Here is a 6,941-nt window from a genome sequence, read left to right on the forward strand (position 1 = left end):
CCTTTGATAAGTACTTGAATCTTTATAACTCTGATTATCAAGGGTATTTGTGAATTTCTGTGAAATGAGAAAACAGTGATTTTTGGAACGATTTAAAATAATCCAGGATCCTGGTTTGTTTCAAACAGTATCCGTCATTTCTTTTATCACCAGCATTGTAATTAGAACTGACTCAAGCAAAGGGAGAGGCTATTCATAATATAGCATAACTTTGGCCATTGGAAGCATAGTCTAGTGAAGCATAATGAAATAAAAGAGAGAAAAGTTACACGTTGGCGTATTTATATTGGTGTGTGTATATAAAGTTTGCAAGTGAGCTAAATCGTATGTGTGTGTCTATATATGTAGCATGTTCTCTATCTACTGCATGTTATCCATATTTTTATACTGAAGCTTAAGCACCGAAAAATGTATTCTGCTTACTTTAGATGGCTCATTTCTAGCTAGATCTGAGAAATTAGGAACAAAATATATACAATCTTGTTAATATATGAACAAAACAATCAAATATATTCTTCCTTTTCAAATGTTTGATATAATCAAAGTGTATACTGTGTAACATTGTCTCTATCTAAACTTTTATGTTTAAAAATTACAGTAATGAAAGTTCACAAATATGAAACCGCATTTCTTCTGAGCTAAAATAAACACTGGGTACAAATCGGTGAGCTAAAATTCTGTTCTTTCCTGATGTCCTCCTGCTATTATGGAAATGGGAATATGCTTCAATTGATTTTAAAAACCTTGATGGCAGAATTAAAACTTAAGTACAACTAATGGTGTTTCCAGAAAAAGGAGTTAATTTCTCAGCAAACATTGTTTTTTATAACAGGGAGCAGAGATGGACTATAAGTCACGTGCAAACTTCCCAAGGCCACTTGGGTATTGCTTCTAAAAACATCACATTTCTTGCTGAATTTTGGAGGCATCACTGAAAATATTCCCCTAGGTTGGGCAGGGAGGACCTATCCTTGGCCAGACTTGTCCTGTGCAGCCAAAGGTCAAGAAAGGTATTTTGGAGGCATGTGCGAGCAGCCTCTGTTTGATAAGTTGCAGCTGTAAATAGAATTGTGCTTGTGCAAGGCCTTTTCACATTGGAGAGGAAGAGTTTTTCATTCTTGCTCGTGGCTGCTTCTTCCTTTATGCCCCATCCATCTGCACTTTCTCACCATAGCCACCAGTTCTAACCAGCACATACTCTTCTGTCTGCTGTCCCACATAACTCCCTTGTCACACTTATCTCTTAGTTAGTTGTTTATCCTTGCTAGGGTCAGGGGAGAAGAGGGTCTTGCCTGCTTTGCTTTCTCTCACTTTCCTTCACTTTTTTTTTAGCTCCAGGTTTTGTGGCAGAGTGAAACAGATATAAAGATTTTCCCCCTTTCTTTTGAAAGGGAGAAGCTCCATGACTGAGAGGGAGAGAGGGAGAGAGAGGGAGGGAGGAGAGAGAGGGGGGAAGAGAGGGAGAGAGAGAGATCTTTTGGAATTTGGGTTCATTGACTGCCAGGATATGCTATTTGCCTTATAATCTTGATTCCTACTGACTCTCCTGTCAGAACCATAGAAGACTCAGTCTGGTTTCTTGCAGATTCATGCTAACTGGAGTCAGATTTGCACCCCATACATGTCTATAACTTCAGTTGTTGACATCTTGATTTTTTCCATTAGAGGAATCCAGAGATATATCAGCACATTATTGTTGGCGTCTTTTGCAGTTCTGTTTTGGAAAAGAGCAAGATAGTATGTTTGTATAGGACACATTGAGGATTGCTCTTGCTTGCATACTTCTTAATGTATTTAGAATTTCCCCCCAAAATATGCTATTTGGAATAGAAGCTTGGAAAAAAAGAACAAGAGATGCCATGGACTGCACGTTTTACAACTTTCAGTGCAGTGACAGTTAGAACTAACAAATAAGACTTTTTAAGAAATCTGTGGTAGATTTTGTTTATATTCCTAAGGAGAGAATTCTGAAGTTTGGCTCAGTAATCAGACAATTATAGCATGTTCTACCTTTGATGAATGTAACTACTTTTTAGGCAGAAGTTACCTCCCATATTTTGCTGAAGAAGAGTGAATACAGATCTGCAAGGCCATCCTTAACCGAGTAAGATGTGGCTTCTTGAGAAATGTAGCAAATGGAAGAAAAATATTTCACCTTTCAAAACAAAAATATAATTCTCCATAAATGTGCAGTTCTTCTCAGTCTATTTTGTAAGGGCAAGATCTCAAACTTCAGGTAATTAGGGCAATTCTTTTGGAATTATTTCTCTTTTTATTTTACAATAAACTGTTTCAAGTATCAAAAACAGTTAGAGAATCTGTAAATAGTTACTTGCTTCTTGGAACAAATTACATTAGCTAATTAAGTCTTTGTGACTTCTGCAGCATAGACAGAAAATATGTCATACGCTTCTTGACTGTGAAAAGAAGAAAGACAGCAGATGGACTGTGGGATGTGAGAAATGAAAAGAAATAAAATCTCAAGAGTTATTTCTACTTACATATACCAGTTACATCACAATTATCATTGGTATTTTTTATAGATTTAATAGGTTTGTTATCCAGTACTTCTCAACACACAGAAAACATTATTCGGTGCTTTTATCAGAAGCCTAATTTCAGTGTACATGGGATAATGAAATTGACCAAAACAAATCCATGCACATAATGCCTAAACATAAATACATTTGCTTCCCTTTGTCACTTTTGCTTTGAAAGCCTGCATGCTTCTGAAATCTCAGATTTTTAACTTAATGATAGCAGGATCTCAGAAGCAAAAAATGGATACATTAGTTAAAATGTTTTTTAGCCTTTGCAATTAGTTTCTGAAAGAAAATTATAAATGGAGAATGATTGACTTCTTACTGCCTTGAAGATAACAATGTCCTGATTAACAATTTGAGAACCAGAATAGTTCTAAACAATTTCCATCAGCCCAACCTTACCACAGTTGTTGGTAAAGAGATTTATGGAACTCATGGTTGAACACACTATAGGTTGAGTTATTCCAGTTGCCTACAAAAATAGAAGTATGTTAAAATTTTACTTTTATCTAAATTCTGCAACAGGTGGAAGTTTTGCCAGCCAACTATGGATTACATTCTTGCAATATGATTTGAATATTTTCTAATTTATTCATTTCTGAGGTGAGGATGGCCCCATTCCTGCTTGCCTTCTGGAAAGTCCTTAAAATGTGTTTTTCCATCAACTCTGGGAATCTTGCTATTTGGGTTTTTTATGTTTCTTCTTTTTCTGTTTTATTTATGTTTGAATGTTTTAAAGTTTTTAATATTTTTATTTATGGTGCTTGACCCAGAGTCACAGGGACGGGTGACTAAATAAGTATATATTGAACATACATTTAAATATTAATGATTGGCAGTGCTTTTTTTCTAAAAAAAAAAAGTGCCGGAACCCACACACGTCATACAACCCGCCTTGCCTACCCTACAAGGTTCCATCCAAAAAAGGTGCCGGAACTCCGTTCTGGGCGTTCTAAGAGAAAAAAAGCCCTGATGATTGGTACTAACCATTGTAAGCTAACATCTTCTAATGTGAAATAATCTCCAGTTTTGGGCTGCAGCTCCCAGCAAATTTATGCCTTTATTTAATACTTTTTATATATTACAGGTTGAAACAGATATGCTACATGCTAGAGTATGTGCTTGGGTCGGTATATATGTCTATCTATCTCAGTATAACATAAGGTTAATTAGGCTACATTTAAAATTATAGATGGCTCTAAATATACTAAGATGGCTTAGTAGCTTAACTCTTATTTTGTAATCTGAAGTTGAAATGCTTGATAGTCTTTCCACATAAACTTTCAGTTAATTTATTATTAGTTTAGCCATCTCAAAAATTTACATTAAGCTGGAAAGAAGGGTGGGTGCAGGTTTTTGTTCCCAGTGAAATTTTCTAATGAACTGAGGATTTTTCTGAAAACACTTAATATTTAGGGTTGGCCCTCCCTTGGGGCTATTAAATCTCAGCAAATATTTTCACACTGTGGCTAAACCTCGTAAGATTTCCCTCCCAAATACAGGGGATTCCAGGAACATAAATAAACAGAACAGTCTAGTTCAGATATTGTGGGGACCAAAAAAAAAAAAGACACCTTGGCTGAGAGGTCTAAGGACATTCTTGTGCATATAATTGTGCTGACCCTGTGGATGTGTTTTGTTAGATAAAGCTATTTTTAGTTTTGGCAGACTTCAAACTACTGCAAAAAGGGATAAGAGGAAGTCAACAGTGAAATCACTTTAATAACATATTTTCTACGTGAAGTGTTTTCTATCTATGAGGCCTAGACAGAGAATATGTCATTTCCTGGATTAGTTATTTTCAGTATTGATGGCTTGTTGTGGTATATACTCTCTTGACACCCCCCCCCCCCATTCATTCATCAGGAGTTCAGAACTGTAGTACAGAAGGAGCCATAATTCTAAAATCATTGGTTTCTATGTTTTGGCAATAATTTTAAATACACTATAACGTGTCTGTACAACATACAATTTGCAGGTTGCATGTAGTCCACCAAACAGCATTATGTGGTTCACTAGCATTTTTTTGAAAATTCAACAATCCATTGTCACCAAAGATCACTGCTGCTAGAAAGGATCTGCTACCGCTGCCTAGGTTTTCATAGCTGCTTCTCCTCAAAAGACACTCTGCCAAGCATTTCCAGTGCTTCCAGATCTTACCAAACCTGGTAGTTCCATCACTGTTGCCACGCTGTTGTCGAATGGCTGATGGCATGCCAGCTATTCCTTTGTGGTCTTTGATTATTTTTAATGGGACAGCAAATAGGACAGCATGGCCCTTTCCCTACTATGAGTTGAACACACCTGTTTTATAACATGGGACTAAGTGTCATGTAAACGTGTGAAAAAGATGCATATGATTATGGTTAGGAATCTGCCTCTTCTACCTTACTTCCTCTTTTACCACTTGGGTGTCAAGAGAATTAGGCAATCTTAGAGATTCTTAAGCAACAACTATGTAGCTAATACTGATTGGTCAAATCTTTTCCAGGTGGGACTTAGGTTTAAATGTTAATTTTTGGTTATACATTCTCTGCTGATAATAGAATGTGAAAAAGTAGCAGTAAATAATAAACAAATTTTGTTTAATTTTTATTGTTAAGATATCTACATAAAATTACAGGTAGTCGTCATTTAGCAGTTGTCTCATTTAACTAACTCATTTTGCAACAGTGATGAAAAAGTAACTTTTCAACCATTGCTTAAAAGGTGCATCATTTTTTTAAATGGGTATAGTTTTAAACAAAAACATTATTCTAAGTAATATATTCCCTTTTACCACAGAAATTCTTCCAAATATGTGTTTGAATAGGATTTAAACAAGAAGTATGCAGAAAGAATGAGCACTTCTTTCTCTTAAGGATGCTGTACAATCTGAGTATGATTGTATGACCCATAGAAAGAAAGAAAGGAGATCAAACCTGGAAATCAAATAATAGTAATAATAAAAAAACTCTTATTAGAGCTTTTTGAAGTACTTGCAGAGTCATTTTGCAAAGTATGTTGGTGAGTGTGCAGTGCCCTTTTTTGAGGCAGCCACATTTCAGGTTGCTAGGTATGGTTGCTTCAAGAGTTCATTTGTATATGCCTATTCCCATATTGCTGCTTCATTTTGTCCTGGCAGAAAGCACTGCCTGTGCATCTGTACACATGTGTGAACAATCTGGGAAATCCTTTGAGGTAGCCTCACTGCCTCTGGAAAAGAATGTGTCTGTTTCAGGGAGGAGCAGTAGGCAATTTCAGTCAATTTGTACAAAGGCACTTTGCAGAGTGTCTTTTGAACAATATGAACCACCCAGAAGGTTCGTGATTAACATGCAAAGAAGTGGGCTGTAATCTTGACTGCAATTATAAAATGACATACATTTGTATGTTATACAATTCTAAGTGGAACGGTTTCCTGCTTCTTGTTACTGATGAAGTTATCTTAGTATCATTTTGAATGTTTCATAATTCATCCCTTTATGTATTTAAAAGGCTTTTAAATACTTAACATCCCCTGAAAACCCAAAACTTCATCCCACACTAAAAACAAAAAACAGCCAAATGATAGACTAAAGTTGGAAAAAGAAAAATGTTGTCTTTGTCAAGCTATGATGAATGTTATTCCATAGGGTGTTTCCTATGGAAAAGCCGAAGCTGTTGCTGCCCATCAAGTCTCTGACTTCTGAGGAATTTGGAACGGGGCCTTACATAATGAATAGATCATATGATGATAGATACAGAGAAGAAAATGATCTGCAAGAAGATACTTCAGTCCCAGACGGCAATCCATTTATAACTTTGAAGACACCATGTATTGTTCTCTGGAAACAAACTAGTGCCCAAATCACTCAAATAAGAGCACACACACACACCCCCCCCCCCGATTTCCCTGCTTTATCATTGTTTTGACCATAATTCTCTATTTATAGTGGGATATATATGATTTTCTTATCTTCAAAATTTAGCTATTTAAATCTAATTTTAATTTATTATTTAAATAGTGATTTATGCACTAGTGAAGAAGCTTCTGTCATAATTTCTAAATGCATTCTTGTTTATTATAACCTGAATACATATTCTGTGGCCCTCCGATAGAAGAAGAAAGTTCATTTTTGAAAAATATATAACATAGAAAGCAATTTGTTAAGATTTTTTTTCCAGGTTAATTTAACAAAAAATGGAATGGTGATCTTAATAAGGAAACAGGTGCACATTTATTATTATTATTATTATTATTATTATTATTATTTTAATTTGTATACCGCCCTTCTCCCATAGGACTCAGGGCGGTTCACAGCATATTAAAAACAAATAATAAACACAAAATACAAAAAATTACAAAATACAGAAATACAGAAAATAAACCCCGATAAAAGCCGAATTAAAACCAAATATTACAAGCTGTGTTTCCAA

The sequence above is a fragment of the Protobothrops mucrosquamatus genome, unplaced genomic scaffold (genome assembly GCF_001527695.2).
Source record: "Protobothrops mucrosquamatus isolate PMUCROS unplaced genomic scaffold, P.Mucros_1.0 scaffold2033, whole genome shotgun sequence".
NCBI classification, from domain to species: Eukaryota; Metazoa; Chordata; class Lepidosauria; order Squamata; family Viperidae; genus Protobothrops; species Protobothrops mucrosquamatus.